At 32.9% G+C, this 20,372-nt stretch overlaps 1 pseudogene; it reads right to left on the reverse strand.

Annotated features, from left to right (window-relative positions):
• Positions 1–18,092: 18,092 nt before the first annotated feature.
• On the reverse strand, positions 18,093–20,061 carry LOC111022978 (mogroside IIIx synthase pseudogene; annotated as a pseudogene).
• Positions 20,062–20,372: the final 311 nt, after the last annotated feature.

The raw sequence follows: 20,372 nt of genomic DNA on the forward strand, positions 1-20,372 counted from the left end.
ATTAAATTTTGAAATAAATGTTTTTATTTTAAAGAATCTCTTTAATTTCAAAATAAATAAAACGTTTTTTTTTAATTTAACAAAATTCGTAAGTTTTTTTTTTTGTTTTAAAAACAAAGTAAAAGTTTTGTTTGTATAAATAGAATTGTTGTTTGCATCTTAGGGTGTTGGCATAGTGGTAAGACATTTGAGTTTTAATATACATGATCCAAGTTCAAATCCTTAAATGTCTCAAAAAATGTTTGTTTTGTTTTGTTTTTTTAAACATTGTTTTTACCAAATAATTATTTTACATAAAAGGTTTTTTTCCTTTTTAAATGAAATTTTTTTCGTTTATTTTTTTAAACAAAATTCAAAAATAAAACATTTGTATTTTAAAAAGCAGTTAAATTGTATCCTAAGATCTTGGTGCAGTGGCAAGAGCTTATGATATTGATAATCACAATAAAAGTTTTGAGTCTTTATGTGTGCCATTATTTCATTTTATTTCTTTTTTTATTTATCATTGGTTTTTTTACTAAATAATTATTTCGAAAACTCCAATGATGGAAATTGGAACCTTCCAATATTCTCAAGGTCATAAATTTTTCTAATGGTCTACGTGCCACTCATACCTATTAATTCAAATCTTATAACAGTGAATTAATATAACGTGAGACATTTTAATCAAAATACAAAAATAATTTTCTTTTGGACCAAATAAAATAATAGGATAATTTTTGACAAAATGTGGTACCGTTTTCGAACGGGTTTCGTAGGGTGCTAACACTTTCCCTACACTCAGTCGACTCCCGAACCAAAAATCTATTTTCGTAGACCAAATTTTTATTTTAGGTGACTAATCACACCTCGTAGATGATTGGTGGTGACTCCAAACCCTTATCTCGAAAAAGACCCTTCAGGGATGACGTCGATCGCTCCGCGTCGCGATGACGTTGCGACAGCTTGACGACTCCACTGGGGAATATTAAGAGAGTCAAGCCATTTATTTTGTCGTTTATTATCCTATTGTAATATGTTTTGGGTCCATTTTTGTTATTTGTTATTTTTTCAATTTTTGTAAATATTTATATGCATTATGATTTTATTTTGCATCATCACGCATCTCACACACATTCACAAGCCTCCTACCCCGGCTTTACCCTTAAAATTAGATCGAAGACTGAGTAGTGTGACCTTCGTTGAATTTCGATTCCCGTGCAGGCTCATGAAATTCTCCACTCAAGTCGACCTTACTGCCAAAGCATATGGAAGATTTGGGGTCATTATCCTCTAGGATGCATTAGTACATAACTTCACGCTCATATTCATATTACATTTTATTTTTGTTGTGTCATATTGTTTATTTTTTTTGAAAAAATAAAAAAATAGGGTCAATTTGGCCGAGTTTTAACCATACGGTTTTAAATGAACCACTTTTTCTTAAATTAAAAACAAAAAAGAAAAGGAAAAAAGCATTTACCTTATTTCTTCCTAACTATTTGCTTAAATTTAGATAGAAGTGTTGCATTTTAAAGGGGTTATAAATGTCTCTATTGTAGGCACATAAAAACTTTTAAACTTATTCACTTATTTAGGAGTTCGTCCTTATAACCCTAAGGTTTCATTTCATGCGCATATTCATGATCTTCCCTCCTGAGATGATTTATAGTCTAGCATTACATTTACATGCATTTAGATTGCATATCATATCACTTTGCGGTAATTGGTAGCACATTTTTTTTCTTAAAAGTAAATTAAAACTGTTCTTTCCTTGCATTATTCTGCATGTCCATAACATAAATTAAAAAAATATCATCTTATGCATGCATCATTTCACATATTCATAATCATTTAAAATTTCCCTTAATTTGTGATCCAAAATTTGCATAACATTATCTCATGCATATCAATTTCTATCTTAAAAAAATCAAAATTTGTGCATTCTCCATTACATTATAATTAATACGAACTCTTAGGAAAAATAGCTGAAGAACCACATATTTACTATTTTTTATATACAAGGTACATAAAGCAACATAACATGGAAGAATTTAATGCTGAGCTAAAGAATATTGGAGACGAAATCCACGAACGGGTCATGGAAGAATTGAATATTGAGCTAAAGAAAATAAGAGACAAGATTCAAGAACAAGTCATGAAGGTGCAGAATGTAGAGCTAAAGAAGATGAGACAAGACATCGATAATATTCAGGAGCAAGTCATGGAAATTTTAAATGTCTTAAAGAATATTGTTACAGCTAGAGATATTTCTCAACCTAACAATTTAGTCGAATCTCATAATAATTCACCACCTAGGGAGGACTCACCTCTTTGTCAATCAAAAAAGGGCTTCCCTCAGCACAGTTCCTCACATGACGCTCAGCTTTCCAAGAAAGGCCAAGAAGTTCCTACAAACTGCCAGGTTGAATTGACATTCAAAGATGGACAAACATCAAAGGTCAATTACTCAGATAATTTAAAAGGTAAAGGAAAAGAAAATGTTACCAATGGAAATGCTGAAGGAACTGCAGGGAAAGAATATGCTCAAAGATGGGGAGAAGCAACAGAACAGTTGCCGGTGCCTTTAATTAATAAAGAGCCGCATCCTGAAACGAATAGAAGCTCTATTAAAAGGAAAAATAAAGTCGAGGCAGTAGTTTCGAAGCGCAAGGGGAAGTACCAACAAGGATTTGTGGCATACAGTCCTTCTACGGTATCCATAAACTCATTGACTCTGCAGAATGATTCACAAACATTACCTGACAATCATAGTAGTGGGAGACAACTAAAGCGAAAGAGCTTTCATTTGATCCCAATATCCTATATCGAGTTGTTATCCCAATTATTCCAAGGTAATCTATTACCTCCCGTACCCGTAGAACCATTATAACCACATTATCCAAAGTGGTACGACCCGTATGTTCGTTGTGATTACTATGCAGGAGCGTAGGTCATTCAACTGAGAACTATACTTCACTGAAGCATAAAGTGCAAGTGCTGATGAAGGCAGGATGGCTAAAGTTTTCAAAGGAAGATGGTCAACACATGAAGCACTAGAATCATGAGTGTACAACATTATTAAAATCAATGTTGACCTATTGCTTTGCATTAACAATAAAGTTTATTTCTTCTTTGAAGTCATCTTTGAGATTGCTTGCTAGTGCTACAACGACAATGAAGCTTTAGTCACCCATGATTTAGCTGAGTACTTGTAAAAAAGAATGTGAGTGTGTGGAAATTGAGCTAAAAAAAAAATCAAAGTCATACATTCATTCATGCATCACTCATATCATATCATTGGCTGAAAAAAAAATGTTTTCTTTGAAAGGCTCTCGATAAAAAGGAAATTACATGTTTTGACATTTCTCAATAATATTTTTAATATGGCCTACTCTTATCATTCTTGTTAGTTGAGACTTTAGCAAGAATCAAACAATCATTGTAAGTCACTTGGAGGAAACGAAAAAAAAGTGAAAAAATAATTAAAAAAAAGGTTGTGAAAAAGAAATGAAAAATGAAAAAAATTGAAAAATTGTGAATGCCTTCAAGGTCCTCAATGAGATATAATTTTACCAAGATTTGTTCTCAGGCTAAACCCTAACTCAAAGCAGCTTTATGTTAGCCTCCTTATTTCTTCCCATGTGCGAACCAGTAAACCACTAAATTTCCATGCTGGGGCAAGAATGCCTTTTTTAGGTGAGAGTCCAAAATTACTCACTCCTAATAAAATCTTGAGCCTAGGCTACTTTAAGCCTAATCTACCTTGAGCCTAGACTACCGATATATGGTAAATATGGTCAACATTGAGAGCTGACCATTTACTGCAAAAAAATCCTTTGCTCAGCCAGTCACATACAATTTTTGTGACGAATATCAATATTTGCCTACTTACCATAAAAGCCTTTTGCTAAGCCTGCCACATCCAATTGTGTGGTAAACATCCAAAATTATTCACCTAGTGTTATCGTGAAAACATAGAAGGTAGTAAAATAACATTAGGCTCTCATGATTTATTGCTTCATGAATTGGTACTCGTAGTCGCACAAGCAACTCCCTATTTTGACTGTCTTTTATTCATATCTAAATTTTTCTTCCCAACTCTCTTCCGTCTTGTTCTTCACGTTTAATCCTTCGTCTTTTCCTTTCTTTTGAGTAAAAAGTGATTCCAAGATCGAGGATAATGATTTTGAGAATTGGGAAGTTAGTGACCTGACAAAGTCTCAAGATCTCAGTCTCCTTTGATGAGTTTCGTTTGAGAGCAATTTTACTGGAGCAGTAGCAAAGACATAATTGGAACACCAATAGAGGTGTCTACACACGACCATCTTTTGTATATGTGATTGCATCCTATTTTGCTTGTAAAAAGAGTATGTCTAGCAAAAAAAATAAAATGATAATAAAAGCAAAAAAATAAAAGGAAAAAATAAAAAGGAAAAAAAGGAAAAAATAAAATGTTTAAAACCATGACAATCTTTTAGTACAACGACTGGGGCAATCAATATAGATCACGAACATCAGTTTCAAAGGCTTCCAAGTCTTTTTTACAAATCTTCAAATTGGGGCAAAGTCAAGCAATGCTACATTGGGACAAAGTTATAATTGCATTTTGCAAAACTTCGAAACAAAGATCGTCTTCAGATTGAGAAGGTCTCATTTCTCTCACAGGAAATCTTTCGATCATTCACTTCACAAAGTGGGCTGTCAGACAACACCATAGAAAACTAGACGTTAAAGTTGAAGGATGGAAAGAGAGGTCATTTACATTCAAAAATTGAACTTCCCATGAAGAACTACAATTGGAAGCCAAGATTAAAAGGGAGTCTTACATTCCAAAAGTGCGTTGCAACAACATGACTATAAAGTGAAGCTAAAGGCGAGAAAGAATATTTTTATCAAAGATCTTGAGCTAAACCCAAAAAAAAAGAGGCGAGATACACAAGATGGACTCTTGGGGAGTTACGCAACCAATTCTCAAGGTTACTTATCCAAAGAAATTGGGTCATTTCTACTCTTCTATTCATCTGATCATGCTCTAATCTCTCACCAAAGCGTTTAAAAACATATTTTAGTCTCTTATTGTTCGAGAGATTTGACAAAATATCCTTGAACTCTTGGTTTCCTTTTCTTTAAAAAGGAAGCTCGCTGACTTTTCTCATCGTTAAGCTGGATGGAAAATCATGATTTCCATCCTCGTTTATTCATAAAGCCAGATCTATTTTCTTGTATCCAACATTCTTGTCAACTACAATGCTGAGTTTATGAAGCAGTTTGATCAAGCAAGATGTGCAATGCTACGAATTACTTTTGATAGTTCTCTAAATTGGCACATGGGTTACCACCTCTACAAAAGAATCCCCCACCAAACCTTAGATGGTTGAGAAATTACCTTGATATATATATCTCCTATCGAGTGAAGGCCTTAAAAAAAAAGGTTCATATCATGGGTAGATTATGAAAATTTAAGTATCATGCATTGTGCATTCATAATCGCATTCCATTGTCAAAACAAAATTAATATCATGCAGACATGTTGCATTCTAGCTTTCAGTAGGCAAATACATTATTGCATCATGCATTGAAGATCAAATTCATTAGTTAAGCTAAATAAAAAATAAATCATATGCTGTTACACATTTTTCAAGTGATAAAAATAAATGCAAAATAAAATAGAGCATCATTTGTCATTCATGATATTGGGGCAATACACATTTGTAGATGCTCCAATCCATCATAAGATAGTTGCGTCAAAGGTCGCGCAGCAGCTTCCCGCGGAGCTTCCTACGGATCTTTTTAGCATTTCCTCGGCCATTTAGAGTTAAAGCTAGTTGATAGGCCACACTCAATTGTTAGCGACAAGGTACCTGATCTTCATTAGCTATTTCTGGTAAGAGCTCTTTCGTTTACAAGGAGAGCTCTTTCGTTTACAAGGGGACACAATTAAATGACCGATCGATGCCTCACCTGCACAAGTACCTATGTAGTGTAGTGTCGATTACCAGGATGAATTAGTTTGGTCTGACCTCTCGCTCGGATGCCATACTCCCTCTACGATAAGTACTGCATACTACCATTGAAAGTTTGCATTAAACAAGTGGTTTTTGTTAGTCTTATCATCATGCATCAAAGTGCATATCTCATGCACTTAGCTTTTAGGAGGATATTCCAAGTCCTACACTTAGATAATAAACCTCTAGTAAATCAAATAACTGCAGTTTTTTTGAGAAATTGCATTTTAATCTGTTGGAGCTAGTTTTCTACCTCACACGTGGCAATTTCTTATTGTAAGAGAAAAACATGCATGACTTTAAATTTGTGAAGCCAAGTTTTATCTCCTTGGTATTTCGACTGTCTACCGAGCCAACCAAGATCTCTTTTGGTCTCGTTCCCATTATTTGTTTGAACTGACCTAGATGTGTCTCGCTTAGCCTCATATTCCGACAAACTCCATGATAGCATGTCGTGATTCAAGCTTACCTTAAATGGCCGTTTAGGCCTTATCAAGAATCCTGTCAGAGACCCTGCCTATATATAGAAACCATTTGCCTATATCAAAGGTACTCAAACACTGTATTTTCTCTATAATAGAACTCGGATTCTTTCTGACTTGGGTGTCGGAATGTTTTCTCTTACCAGTCTCCTACTTAGCATTTCAGCTCATCCTCAAGGTCATACTTTCGTCCAAGCCGAGTATACAAGCATGGTCATTTGTTATATCAAACATTTCATTTGGTAAAATCGAACCCGATCCAAGTCGAGGTCGAAGCCTATGTTAAAACCAGGTTCGGTGCATTTTATCACTCGGTTAAATCGAACCTGATCCAAGTCGAGGTTGAAGCCTGTTGTTAAAGCCAGGCCCGTTGCATTTTATCATTCGGTTAAATCGAACCCAATCCAAGTCGAGACGAAGCCTGTGTTATAGCTAGGTCCATTGCATTATCATCCGGTTAAATCAAACCCGATCCAAGTCAAAGTCAAAGCCTGTTGTTAAAGCCAGGTCCGTTGCATTTATCATTCGGTTAAATCGAACCCGATCCAAAGTCGAGGTCGAAGCCTGTTGTTAAAGCCAAGTCCGTTGCATTTTATCATTCGGTTAAATCGAACCTGATCGAAGTCTAGGTCGAAGCCTGTTGTTAAAGCCAGGTCTGTTGCATTTTATCATTCAGTTAAATCGAACTCGATCCAAGTCGAGGTCAAAGCCTGTTGTTAAAGCCAGGTCCATTGCGTTATCATCCGATTAAATCGAACCCGATCCAAGTCAAGGTCGAAGCCTGTTGTTAAAGCCAGGTCCGTTGCATTTTATCATTCAATTAAATCGAACCCGATCCAAGTCAAGGTCGAAGCCTGTTGTTAAAGCCAGGTCCGTTGCATTTTATCATTCGGTTAAATCGAACCCGATCCAAGTCGAGGTCGAAGCCTGTTGTTAAAGCCACGTCCATTGTGTTATCATCCGATTAAATCGAACCTGATCCAAGTCGAGGTCGAAGCCTATTGTTAAAGTCAGGTCCGTTGCATTTTATCATTCGGTTAAATCGAACCCGATCCAAGTCGAGGTCGAAGTCTGTTGTTAAAGCCAGGTCAATTGCATTATCATCCGGTTAAATCGAACCCGATCCAAATCGAGGTCGAAGCCTGTTGTTAAAGCCAAGTCCATTGCATTTTATCATTCAGTTAAATCGAACTCGATCCAAGTCGAGGTCGAAGGCTGTTGTTAAAGCCAGGTCCATTGTACTATCATTCAGTTAAATCGAACCCGATCCAAGCCGAGGTCGAAGCCTGTGTTAAAGCCAGGTCCGTTGCATTTTATCATTCGGTTAAATCGAACCCGATCCAAGATTGTGGTCGAAGCCTGTGTCAAGCCAGGTCTATCGCACTTATCATGTTGATTAAATCAAACTCGATCCAAGATCGAGGTTAAAGCCTATATCAAGTACGAGGTTCTTTGCATGTCGGGATCCCATCTAGTGTCCAGTTGGGTCCATCTATATCTTGTCTTGTCTGAATAAAATTTTCGCCTTCCCAAATACTTTGTCTTTTGCCTTTTTGTCTTTTGTCTTTGTCTACCCTTTTAGTTCTGTAAGAATACACAAAGGGGGCAAGCTGTAGACATCGTATTTGGTCCGGCTTATATTTAATTTTAATTTATATTATTGTATTTTATTTTATTGAGTTTTATTTTAATTAAAGAATAACATAGGTTTACTTTATTATTAGTTTTAATATAAAGTTTAAATTAACTAAAATTAAAATGTTAGATTTATTTAAATGTTTAATTTTATTAATAAGAAAATAAAAAATGGTTTGTTTAGATTTTGTTTTATTATTAAAATGAAAATGATTTGTTTTTAAGTAAATAATTTTATTTTAAAAAAAGATTTTGTTTTAATTAAATAAAGATTTTATTTTAACAAAACCTTTTAATTTTTAACTGTTTTTTCTCTTTGATTTTTTCCTCGTCAAAGGCACGTAACGTGTCATCTTCTCCTTCCTTTCCTTCCCCTCTCTTCTCTAACCATCTCATTGTTACTGTTATTTTTTTTTTGTGTATTTAAAGGGCACACAACACACAGAAGGACACAGTGCAGAGAGTTAGAAAGAAAATAGTGAAGCCTCGTTAACGTTTTTTTTTTCTCTTTTTAGGATGAATCGCCTCCCCCCTTAAATACTCACTACAAACCCCTCACCTTTTCTTCTCCTCTCCCTCGCTAAACTGTATTTTTCCTCCATAACCACCACTCCATCTCTCCTCCTTTCATATCCCACCACCACCACCTTTTCTCCTTCATACCCACGACTACCTCTGTCGATGCAAGCGAACGGTAAGACCTCCAACCACGAACTCCAGCGACCTCCGACGACCACGCAACAGTAACAACCTTCTTCACAACTTCTTCCAAACCCACTGCACTACGGTAACCTCCTTCCCGATGGTGTGCAAAAATCCGTTGGAAAGAACTTTTTTATAATAAGAATTTTTTTTAAAAAAATATCCAAGAAATTTTAAATAAGTTTTGAAAAGAAAATAAGGATTTTGATATTTTAAATTTATTTTTAAAATAAAAAGGGTTATCTTTTTCTAATAAAGAAAGTTTTTTTTCTTTTTTTAAATAAATATAAAGTTAATTTTGTTTAAATAAAAGATATTACTTTAAAACCTTGGTTAAAATAGAGTTTTATAAAACAAATCTTGTTTTTTTAAAAACGATGTATTTTTTTAAATTTCAGTTCAAAGTTTAAAAGTTAGTTTTTTTATTTAAATTTTTTAACAAGGTTTATTATTATTATTATTATTATTATTATTATTATTTTGTGTCAACTTTGTTTTATTTTTTAATTAAAAAGAGTCTTCTTATGCTGCAGGATTTAAAAAAAAAAAAGGAGATAAAAATAGAGTCTTTCTATAATAAAATCTCGTTTTTTTTTTTCTTTTAATGGTTTGGTGGTTATGACTTTGAAAGGGAACTTAACCCAGAAAATCAATTTTGAGTAAATTTGATCTTATTTTGTTAAATTTTGAAATAAAGTTTTTTCTTTTAAAGAATCTCTTTAATTTCGAAATAAATAAAACATTTTTTTTAATGTAACAAAATTCGTAAGTTTTTTTTTGTTTTAAAAAAAAAAAGTAAAAGTTTTGTTTTTATAAATAGATTCATTGTTTGCATCTTAGGGTGTTTGCATAGTGGTAAGACATTTGAGTTTTAATATACATGATTCAAGTTTGAATCCTTGAATGCCTCAAAAAATGTTTCTTTTCTTTTGTTTTTTTAAATATTGTTTTTACTAAATAATTATTTTACATAAAAAGTTTTTTTTCCTTTTTAAATGAAATTTTTTTCGTTTATTTTTTTTAAACAAAATTAAAAAATAAAACGTTTGTAGTTTAAAAAGCAATTAAATTGTATCCTAAGGTCTTGGTGCAATGGCAAGAGCTTAGGATATTGATAATCACAATAAAAAGTTTGAGTCTTTATGTGTGCCATTATTTCATTTTTTTTATTTTTTTTATTTATCATTGTTTTTTTTACTAAATAATTATTTCAAAAACTCCAATGAAGAAAATTGGAACCTTCCAATATTCTCAAGGTGATAAATTTTTCTAATGGCCTTCGTGCCACTCATACCTATTAATTCAAATCTTATAACAAAGTGTGAATTAATATAACGTGGGACATTTCAATCAAAATACAAAAATAATTTTCTTTTCGACCAAATAAAATAATAGGATAATTTTTTACAAAATGTGGTACCGTTTTCGAACGAGTGTCGTAGGGTGCTAACACCTTCCTTACGCTCAGTCGACTCCCGAACAAAAAATCTATTTTCGTAGACCAAGTTTTTATTTTTAGGTGACCAATCACACCTCGTAGATGATTGGTGGCGACTCCAAACCCTTACTCGAAAAAGACCCTTCAGGGATGACGTCGACCGCTCCGCGTCGCGATGACGTTGCGACACACCAAAAGATTCATTTTAAGTTTTCTCAACACTTTTGCTTTCTTTCTCTAAGTCCAGTACTAAAGAATCCTTTCTTCATTGACTGGCAATACTTAGCTTCATATCATGAGCACGAGTTACTAGCTCTTCAAAGGTGTGAGGTTTTATCTTTGCTTCATATCATGGAACTCACCAATATCTTTGCAATCAAGACTTAAAGCCCTCAATCGTTTTATATAGTCAATGACGGGTTCATCTTTTCGTTGTCTAGTATTGGTGAGTTCCATCATGTTGACAATTCGCCTTGTACTGTAGAAGTGATTTAGGAATTCTCTTTCAAGCTGTTCCTAACTCTCGATCGTTTCAGGCTCTAGATCTGTATACCCCAATCAAAAGATGTTTCCCTTCAACATTCGGACGAACTGCTTGACCAGTTGATCACCTCTTGTACCAGCATTCTCACAAGTTTAGACGAAGTCAGCAATATGTTGTTTGGGATTACCTTTTCCATCGAAATGTTGAAACTTTGATGGTTGGTACCCAACAGACATTCTCAAATTGTCAATTCTCTTGGAATATGGTTTTGATTACAAGAGAGTACTTTGAGAGGATCCACTGTATTGAGCTCTAATGGAATTTGTTATCATGTCTTGGAGTTGTTGAACAGAAAATGAAGCGATCGAAGTAGAATTTTGTGATTGATTTTCTTGGGCGATAGTCTTTCCCTTATCATTTATCTTGAGAGTAGGGGTTTGACTCGACTCAACAACATCCCGACTTTCAATCTGATTCTTCAAACAGGCAATTTGAGAATCTTTTTCTTCGATGGTCTCCATCAAATTTGTGATTTTCTTCTCTATTTCTGTAATTTTTTCATCCATAGTGCTTGCATTAGTCATCATAACTGAGATTGTGTCAAGATTAGGATCAAATAAGGGGTTATGAATAACAAGAAACTCATTTTCAATAGATGTTTCTTGCAGCATCATTACTTTGTTTGCAGCAATAGGAAGAGTTTGATTTTCCCATAGTTGGAATTCATCAGAGTAACCATGGGTGATATAACCTGTATGAAGGTCACTCATGATAGCAGCTGTTGTAGAAGCCCTTTTAAATTCCATTGATATTCTCACTAGGCATGCCAATTTGTTCACACGAGATTTCCAGAGAAACTATATTTCGTGAAGTTGAACTTTTATATTGTTTGTATGTGTTGTATAGTGGATTCAATCTCTAATCTTTATCCTCTGATTCTTTCTCTCGAACTTGATGTGAAGATTGAGATGTTTGTTCATGAATTTGGATCGAAGTTATATGTTCTTTGAAAGTCTTCAAGTCTTCAAGTTTTCAAAGGCTTCAAGTTGGTCTTTGAATCTTCAACTCTTCAAAGAGTCTTCAATTTGGTGTGAATTCTCTCAATTCTGAAATTCTCCAATTCTGACCCCTGAAAATGAATGAGATCCTCTCTATTTATAGAGGTTTCATGCTTTGGTGGGTCATTGAACTTGAATAATTTTGGGCCAATCCCAATTCTTTAAGTTGATTTATTTAAATTTAAATATTAATCCACTTGATGTCATGGTAAATTGAGTTTTTGGCCAAGTTTGTGAACTAAATTGATTACAAGCTCAGTTCTCATATGACCCAATTACATATTTTAAATGTCAATTTATCTTTAATTTTAATTTAGGATTAATATATAATTAATCCCTAAGTAAATTAGATAATGACGTGGCCGTTTCAGATTGAACCAAAATTTATGGTTCAAACCCTCAATCATTTGAATACTTCAATTTCTTTTTCGAAATTTTATATTTATCTTTTTAAGTCATTTTAATTTCAATTATCTTTAACAACATCTTCACTTATTGAACAAACAAAAGTTTCAAGAGTTATGTAGAAGGAAAAGAGGCTCCCAACTAAAGCTAGCTTGTCTCGCCTTTAAGAAACGGTGGGAATAGTTGAGGGCAAAGTGGCGAACGGATGCGTAACGCAATATGGAAGTGTGTCGAAAAGTTCGAGCAAGACAAGAAAGGAACTCGCCCTTTGTTGGGAAGCATTATTAACCCAAGAACAAGCTCAATAATTTTCCAACAGTTATTTAGTAAAAAAAGTAAGTATACAAGCGATTTTTAGTATTTTACAATGCCAAACAGATTCGATATGGAACTAAAAATCAAAATATGTGAGAGATTGCACGAGTTTTATAGTGGTTCAGTTTGTCAAGACCTGCATCCACTTGCAAGGATGACACCCTTACGAGTCAATATTATTAGAGATATTGTCTTGTATGAGTCATTTTGTAAACTTATTTTCACAAATATCTAACGTTTTTAGATTTTTTATTTTAAATTTTCTCTAAATACCACGTTTGTCCTTATTTATGGCATTTATATTTATATTTATTTATTGTTTTATTTAAATGTAAAATATTTAATTTTTCAAATTTGATTTTCCAGACATTAAATTATGATTGCCCAAATCCTTTGTTCCCCTAATCTCCTAATTTTCTCTTTAATATATTCTACTAAATAATTCAATTTATTACAAAATATTTCTTTAATATTCGTCGATATCCTTTGCCAGATTTCATTTTATTTCATTAAATTATTTTTGCTTCATTTCGTACCATTCCAGATTTTCTTTCTTTCGTCAGATTTGCTTGCTCTTTTTCAAAACTTTTCTTTTTTTCGCTCAATTTCAATACCATTCTTTCAATCTGCTTCCATCCCATAAAGTCCATTCGTGGAAGTTTTATTTCTTTTCGTTTTTTGTTTTTTGTTTTTGTTTTTTTGTTTTTCATTTACATTCATACGACTTTTTCCGACGTCGGTGGAGCCTGCATCTTCGCATGCAATTTCTTTTTCTTTTTCTTTTTGCACTTCAATTCTTCTTATATTAATTTCTATTTTTGGTGACTATTATTCATTTTGTGTAGGAAATTCCATCCAACAACTCCAGTTTCCGGCAATACAAGATCCGTTTCAGCACAAAATCAGCCTCTCAAGTTGTGACTGCATCAATTTTATTACAATATTCAAATCATGGGTATAATTTAATATTATTATTTTTAAAATATAGTTTATCTATATATATTTCTTATTATGCCAATCAATTTTGTTCTTGTTTTTTTTTATATTTAATTTAATTTTATGTTAATATTGTATACACATACTTAGGTTATAACATATATGCTATGTGTACTTTTGAAATCAACTATTATTAGTGACGTAATGAACATCTGTTTATACCTCTTTATACTAGGTTATAACTTGCATATTACGTGTTATTAAAAAAATATACAACAATTTGTTATATGAATATGTACAATATTTTAATTTTAGTTTATCTATATATATATATACATACATATATATTGTATATATGTATATAGAGAGATTTATATATAATTTTGAAATAAACTATTATTAGGGATCTAATGAATATACTGTCTATTTATACTAAGTTATAACTTACATACAGCCGTGGAGGTAGTCATAGATTTGGTCGGTTTTGTGAGTTTTGTGTCATCGCTTGCTCTCACTGGAGGAGAGAGGAAGGGGGCTGCAAGTTTCGATAGGAGAGAAAGAGAGAGATTATGGTTTCATGTAATGAAGGAGAGACAAGGAAGCTGCACCAACACGTGATTTTCGGCACGCTCGGACACGCTTCCTTGTCTGTAGTGGCGGATCTAAGATTTGATGTCAGGGGCACACATGTATATAAACATATGGAGAAGTATCAATTTTTTTTTACCTAAACTTGGTAATGTATATCAATTTATACCTTACACTTAGACAACTATTGTAATTTTCACATATGTCGCAATTTTTTTTACCTAAACTTGGTAATGTATATCAATTTATACCTCACACTTAGACAACTATTGTAATTTTCACATATGTCGCAAATTTTACCCTTCGATAGACTTTTATTTGAAAAATTATTGAAAAAAATATTCTCATAAGAAAAATATTTTTTTAATGAAATAATTGATATGATTTAGATCAAAACAACACTAGAGTTGATTTTTTTAATCTTAAATTTGTAGGTTTTGACAGAGTTATTTAATAGTTCATTTTATGCATTAATCAAGAAACTTGATTTTTTATTAAATGAGTGAAATTTTATGGATTTTTTAATTAATGAGTGAATTTTTCAGAAATTGAATAGCAAGAAAAAATTTATAACATTTATCTAAAATTAAGAATATGAAATTTAATTTTATTGAAAGTATATGTTTCATATAAACCAGTGTTCTAAATTTCCAGCCCCATATCAACGTGTCGAGCACCTTGACACAAGTGGGGGAGAAATCGTTTTTTCCCATGTCGTCGATATTTCGACATGTCATCGACGACAAGTCGACTAAAATGTCGCTCAACTCTTTTTTTTTTTTGTCTTTTAAGGTTCCTATTTTCCTTCCACCAAGCGCATGAGTAACCCGAAAGTAAAACAAAAAGTTAAAAGACAGGGCAATAGATGAAAGAAATTTTAAGGAAGAAAAACAAAATCAGTAAGATGATCTATGGAAATAGGGTAGAGAAAAACATAAACTATGAATCTGATGGTGAGATTGGCTGCAAACTCAAAAGAAAAATAGGGTTTTCAGAAGGAGAAGAGACAGCGGGAAAGAAGAGAAATATGAAGAGAGAGAGAAACAACACCCGCAATCTGTGAATATGGAATCAAGAGATCGACGTGGAGGAGAGAGAGATTTACACAATAAAAAAAATCGAACAACGAAGAGAGAGGAAGGAGAAGAAACAGTGTTTGTTTGGTTGGGGTTTTGGTACTTAATTTTCTTCATTTTTTCCTTTCTTCTCGCACTCTCTAGAATTATTATTATTATTTTTTTTTTTGTAAAGGTAGCTCTAGAATTTTTGTAAATGACAGGAAGCAATGTGAGAGATGAATCGTAACCTAAATTAACCAAATAAGTGCAATTAGATATTTGAAGCGGTGGTTTTGACTGGATTTGAAGGTAAATTTTTAATAAAATTGATTAAAAAATCAAAATTAAAATTAAATTTAACTCTTAAAAGCCTAACAAAATCAGAATCCATTATAAAAAATATCGATTTAAAAATAAAAACAAACTTTAAAATTAAATTGAAGTATTTAACTAACAAAATATTAAAACAGATAAATAAATAAATCATTTTAACTAATTATTATTAAAAATTTAAATTTTAAACTAAATGTAATTCTTAAAAAATCACTTCATCCTTTATATATATTTATTTTCTCTGTAACTAAAAATTAGATTGGATTATAAATTATCAATAAAACATAATCAATTTTCATATATATATATACATGATTTTATTTCGACATTTTTATAAGTATATTACTTATATATTTAGATATAATAGTTAAAAATGACTAATTATAGACAAATTAACTACAACTAAAATCTTATTTATTAATTAAAAAAATTTGCATCAATATCCATAATTTTCATGTTTTTTTTCTAATATCCATAATTTTCATGTTATTTATTAATTAAAAAAATTTGCATCAATATCCATAATTTTCATGTTTTTTTCCTAATATCCATCGACATTGATATGTCTTTAAAATCGGGATCTCGACATTTTCATCGACATCGATATTTTAAACCTTGATATAAAGGTAATTAAACATAAAAAATAATTAGATATAAAAGTTAAAATTACCCAATTAAAACAATAAAAAAAAGACATTTTGTTAAATATATTTGAAAAACTAAAATAAAGATTAGTACAAACGATGCTGGAGTACGAAAAGAATAGCTTTGTACTAAAAAAAGAAAAAAGAAAAAAGCTTTAGAAAACAAAAAATCGGCTGAATAAGGTAGACAAAAATATTTAAAAATAAAAAATAAAAAACAGAGAGGAGATTTGAATGCAAGAATCAAGATCACTGAGGTGGGACACAAAGCCTAGTTAGGTAATAAACCACCATTCCATTAGCTACTTCTGTTTCAAATATATATGCATTATTGTATTAAATCCAAATCCGGAGGCACGTGCCCCTCGTCCCACATGGATCCGGCCCTGCTTGTCCAACACGTGTCCGGAATTTTTTCTTTTTAATAATTAAGGACACGTTCACGACACGCCTAGGACACGTAGGCGACACGCGTAATTTCCTTCCAACCTTTTTCTCTTTCAGCCCACCAACGCATTAGGTTTCCATTTCTTTTTAAGTTTTCAGCTACCCATAGTCCACCTCCATGGAAGCATCTCCACCCATGCAACACATGTCCTCCATGGAAGCTTAATCTTTTGGTTTGTACCTTTCGAATGAGTCAAAAGTAGAAGGGTCGAAAGAAAAAAATGTGGAGCAGAAATAATTAAGAAGAGTTGGAAGAAGAGAATGATTTGAAAGAAAAATAAAAGTTGAAGGAGAGGAAAGGTTGAAAGAAGAAAATTAACAGAGAAGAAAAAGAGATAATTGGAAGAGGGAGAATAGAAATAATACAAAGATCAAGAATAAAGAGAAGAAACGTAAAGAGTGCATTTCTTATGCATGCAATCTCTCCTCCATGACTAACAAGTGGCAATTTTTCTCTTCTGGACTAAAAGATGAGATTATTTAAAGGTATCTGTTTAAATTTTAGTAAAATATTCTTTTATAAATAAACTCTCTGTTTTTCTTACCTTTAAATATCTTATGTCTATTTTTTCTTAATTATTTAAGTCAATTTTTATTTAAATATTAAATAGTTTTATAATATTTAATATAAAAAATTAACGTGTCCTCAAATTAAATTGACGTGTGTCGGGTGTGCATGTACTTCTTAGAAGAGAGAGAGGGAGAGTTGAAAGAGAAGGATATTTGAATTTGAAAAATCCCTGTATTCTTCATATTTGATTTTTTTCATAATTATTTATTAAATATATATTTAAAAAGGCAAATTTATAAAATTCTAAAAGGTTACATCCATATGAGCCCATTTTAAGATTAAAATTTTAAATATGAATCTTGTAATATTAGGATTCTTGTATCTCGAGAATATTCGAGTCTAGTTTCCGCTCACCAACCTTTGTCAATGTGAGGAAAAAAATACAATTCTTTTTCTTTATTTTATTATTTAAGCTTCGAACTTCAAATCTCCTTATTTTCAGTTCACCCTCTCTCACCCTTTCTCCTCTATGCTTTCATCTTTCTTTATTTATATTTCAAACATTCAATTTACTCTCTGTTTCAAGTTATTTATTTTATTTTATTTGTTATTTTGTTCTAATTTCTATATGATTATATTTTTATTTTAAAAATTATGGAATTAATAATTTTTTTTTTATCTATTTAAAAGATTAGTACAATATAAAAGGTAAGAATTTAAATTCAAAGATATTTACTTTCAAATACACTCATTAATATCAACTTAACCCATAAAAAAATCTACTAAAAAAATTAAAATAAAATTACTATTAACCATTTTCATCAAAATTTATATATTTGCTATTAGTTTGTCCAAATTTGTTGTCGACATCTACATTTTTATATAAATATTGATATTATTTTTATGCGTTATTTTTATGTGGGATAGCCATTAAAAAGTTATAACTGAGTTAAATCACAATTATAATTTCATTAACTAATTTAAATAATTTCTATAAATTTTTATGATTTCAAAATTTTATATAAAATTTTTATTGACATCGAACATTTCTATCTATACGAGATTGAGATTGAATTAATAGACATATATCAATGATGAAAGAAATTTTTATTCATTACATATCAGAAAACTATTTGCCAGGTGCCATAATTCTCTCAAGCCATATTTCTTCCCAAACAAAGTTTGTCACCCTTTGAGCAAGAGAGAAATTAGAGCCACCATCTCATCAATCTTCTCGTCTCCTTTCCTCCTCAAAATCTCACTCATTTGCGCGACTTTCTTCCTCACGTCGTCCCTGGTTTTCTCAACCACCACTTGTTTGATCAACTTTGAAACTTCGTGTCTTTGAATTTTGCCGTCGGGATCTCGCTTGGCCTCCACGCCCACCCCGGCCTCTTCCACGAGGCCGGCGTTGTAAGGCTGGTCCAGACCCATCGGAACCCCAATTACGGGCACCCCACAAATTATGCTCTCCATCACCGAATTCCATCCACAGTGACTCACAAATCCCCCAATGCTCCCATGTCTCAGTATCCTCGCCTGCGGAGCCCACCCCTGGATCACCATCCCCCTCTCTCCCGCCCTCTCCAGAAGCCCCTCTTCGGTAATCCCATTTCCGTTTTCCAATTTGTGAAATCTGACAACCCATATGAAATTTGCCCCACTCTCTTCTAACCCACGTGCTATTTCTTCCATTTCTTCGTTTGATGGGAAATATTCGCTTCCGAACGAGACGAAAATGGTGGAGTACGGTTCCTTTTTGTCGAGCCAGTTTTTGATGCTTCTGTATTCTTCATCTTGCTCCTCGTCCTGATTCGGTTCGTACACCAAAGGACCAATCGGGGTGACTTTTTTGTTCAGGAGAAGGGAGAGGTAATCGATGTATTCCCCCTCGAGCTCTCTGAAAGTATTGATCAGAATTGCATTGCAGGAAGAGTGCAAGCAACACAGAAGCGCCTCTAGATCTCTGCGGAATTTTTCTGGGTTGGCTCCATCGGCGGTGGCGTGCGTGGCTTTCCAATAATTGTGTAGAACGATTTCTGAGAGTGGGAATTTAGAATCTGGGTGGTGAATGGTGTGGAGCGCTCGAGCGATGACGGAAACTCCTGTGGTATTGAAGTTGAGGGCGGGGATTTTGAGGGAGGAGGCTATTTGCGGGGCCCATGGTTGGAGAGAGTCGTAAATGAGAAGATGCGGGCAAAGTGTTTGTAAAATTGCCTCAAAGAGTGGGGCAGCCGCGGAGAAGGCTTGGTGGAGGGCGGGCATGAGGTGGGAGGGAAGGCCATTGGTTGTATGAAGATTGGGAGGCAAATCATCAGAAAAAGGGAGATGGAGCTCCACAAATTGGATTGAAGAACAAGGAATTGTAAGCTTTGGTTTAATGGATTCGATGTTAACAGGGGTTGAACAGTAGTAAATATGGAAGTTTCTCCTTGAGAGGGCTTTGGCCAGCTCTAGGTAAGCTGAGAGATGGCCATATCCAACCCATGGAAGCATCAAAATGGTTGTGGTGTGTTCAGCTTGCTGGCGGGCATCCATGGCGATGGCACCAAATTAAGGACCCACATAAGTTTTTATACAGAGGAAATAATAATGTTGAAATTTTGTTATTGGACCGAGTACATGCAGATTATATTAAAATTTGCTGTCAAATTGTAGGATTCGGACTCGGTGGAAGGGAAGTAAGGACAAATTTTGCTTAGGAAAATGGTATTTCCATTCCATTATGGTCGAAAGAAGGAGGTGGGGCCTACATCGATCGACAAATTTCACACAAACTCTACAAAGATGTGTTGGGCTCATCCATCCAACTAAATGGTAATAAGATGTGTTGGATTTACCCCAAACATGTTTTGTAAGCCTCATTAGTAGTCTTCCAATATAAACCCCTTTTCTACTTGTGTGGGACAACCACAAGCAACCACAAACATTTTTTTTTTGTTTTGTTAAAATTTTTTTCCTTTTCACATCCCCAACAAGTTATTAGTTTAGATTGCAATTGCAATTGCAATCAACCATTCAAATTATATATTCAATTTGTATTTTATCGCTTCTAAATTTCTCATTGTCTTTTAACTTCTTTACACACCTCCAAGCATGTTTCTAAATCAATCCTCCATTCAACACTCCAATAAAATTTAAACAATTCTCAAACATATTTCCACTCCAATTATTTTTTAACTTTTCATTAATTTTCATAATTTTACTCTGACATTTCTATAAGTTTATTTCTCAAATGATGGTCAAAATGATCAATTATAGCATAATTAAAGTCTTTTTTTACTAATTCAAAAAATGTACATCGATATCCACAATTTTCGTGATTTTTGTCGATATGTCCGTCGACATG

This window comes from Momordica charantia (assembly GCF_013281855.1).
Source record: "Momordica charantia cultivar OHB3-1 chromosome 4 unlocalized genomic scaffold, Mcharantia_2.0 BLBB01000004.1, whole genome shotgun sequence".
In the NCBI taxonomy this organism is placed as follows: Eukaryota; Viridiplantae; Streptophyta; class Magnoliopsida; order Cucurbitales; family Cucurbitaceae; genus Momordica; species Momordica charantia.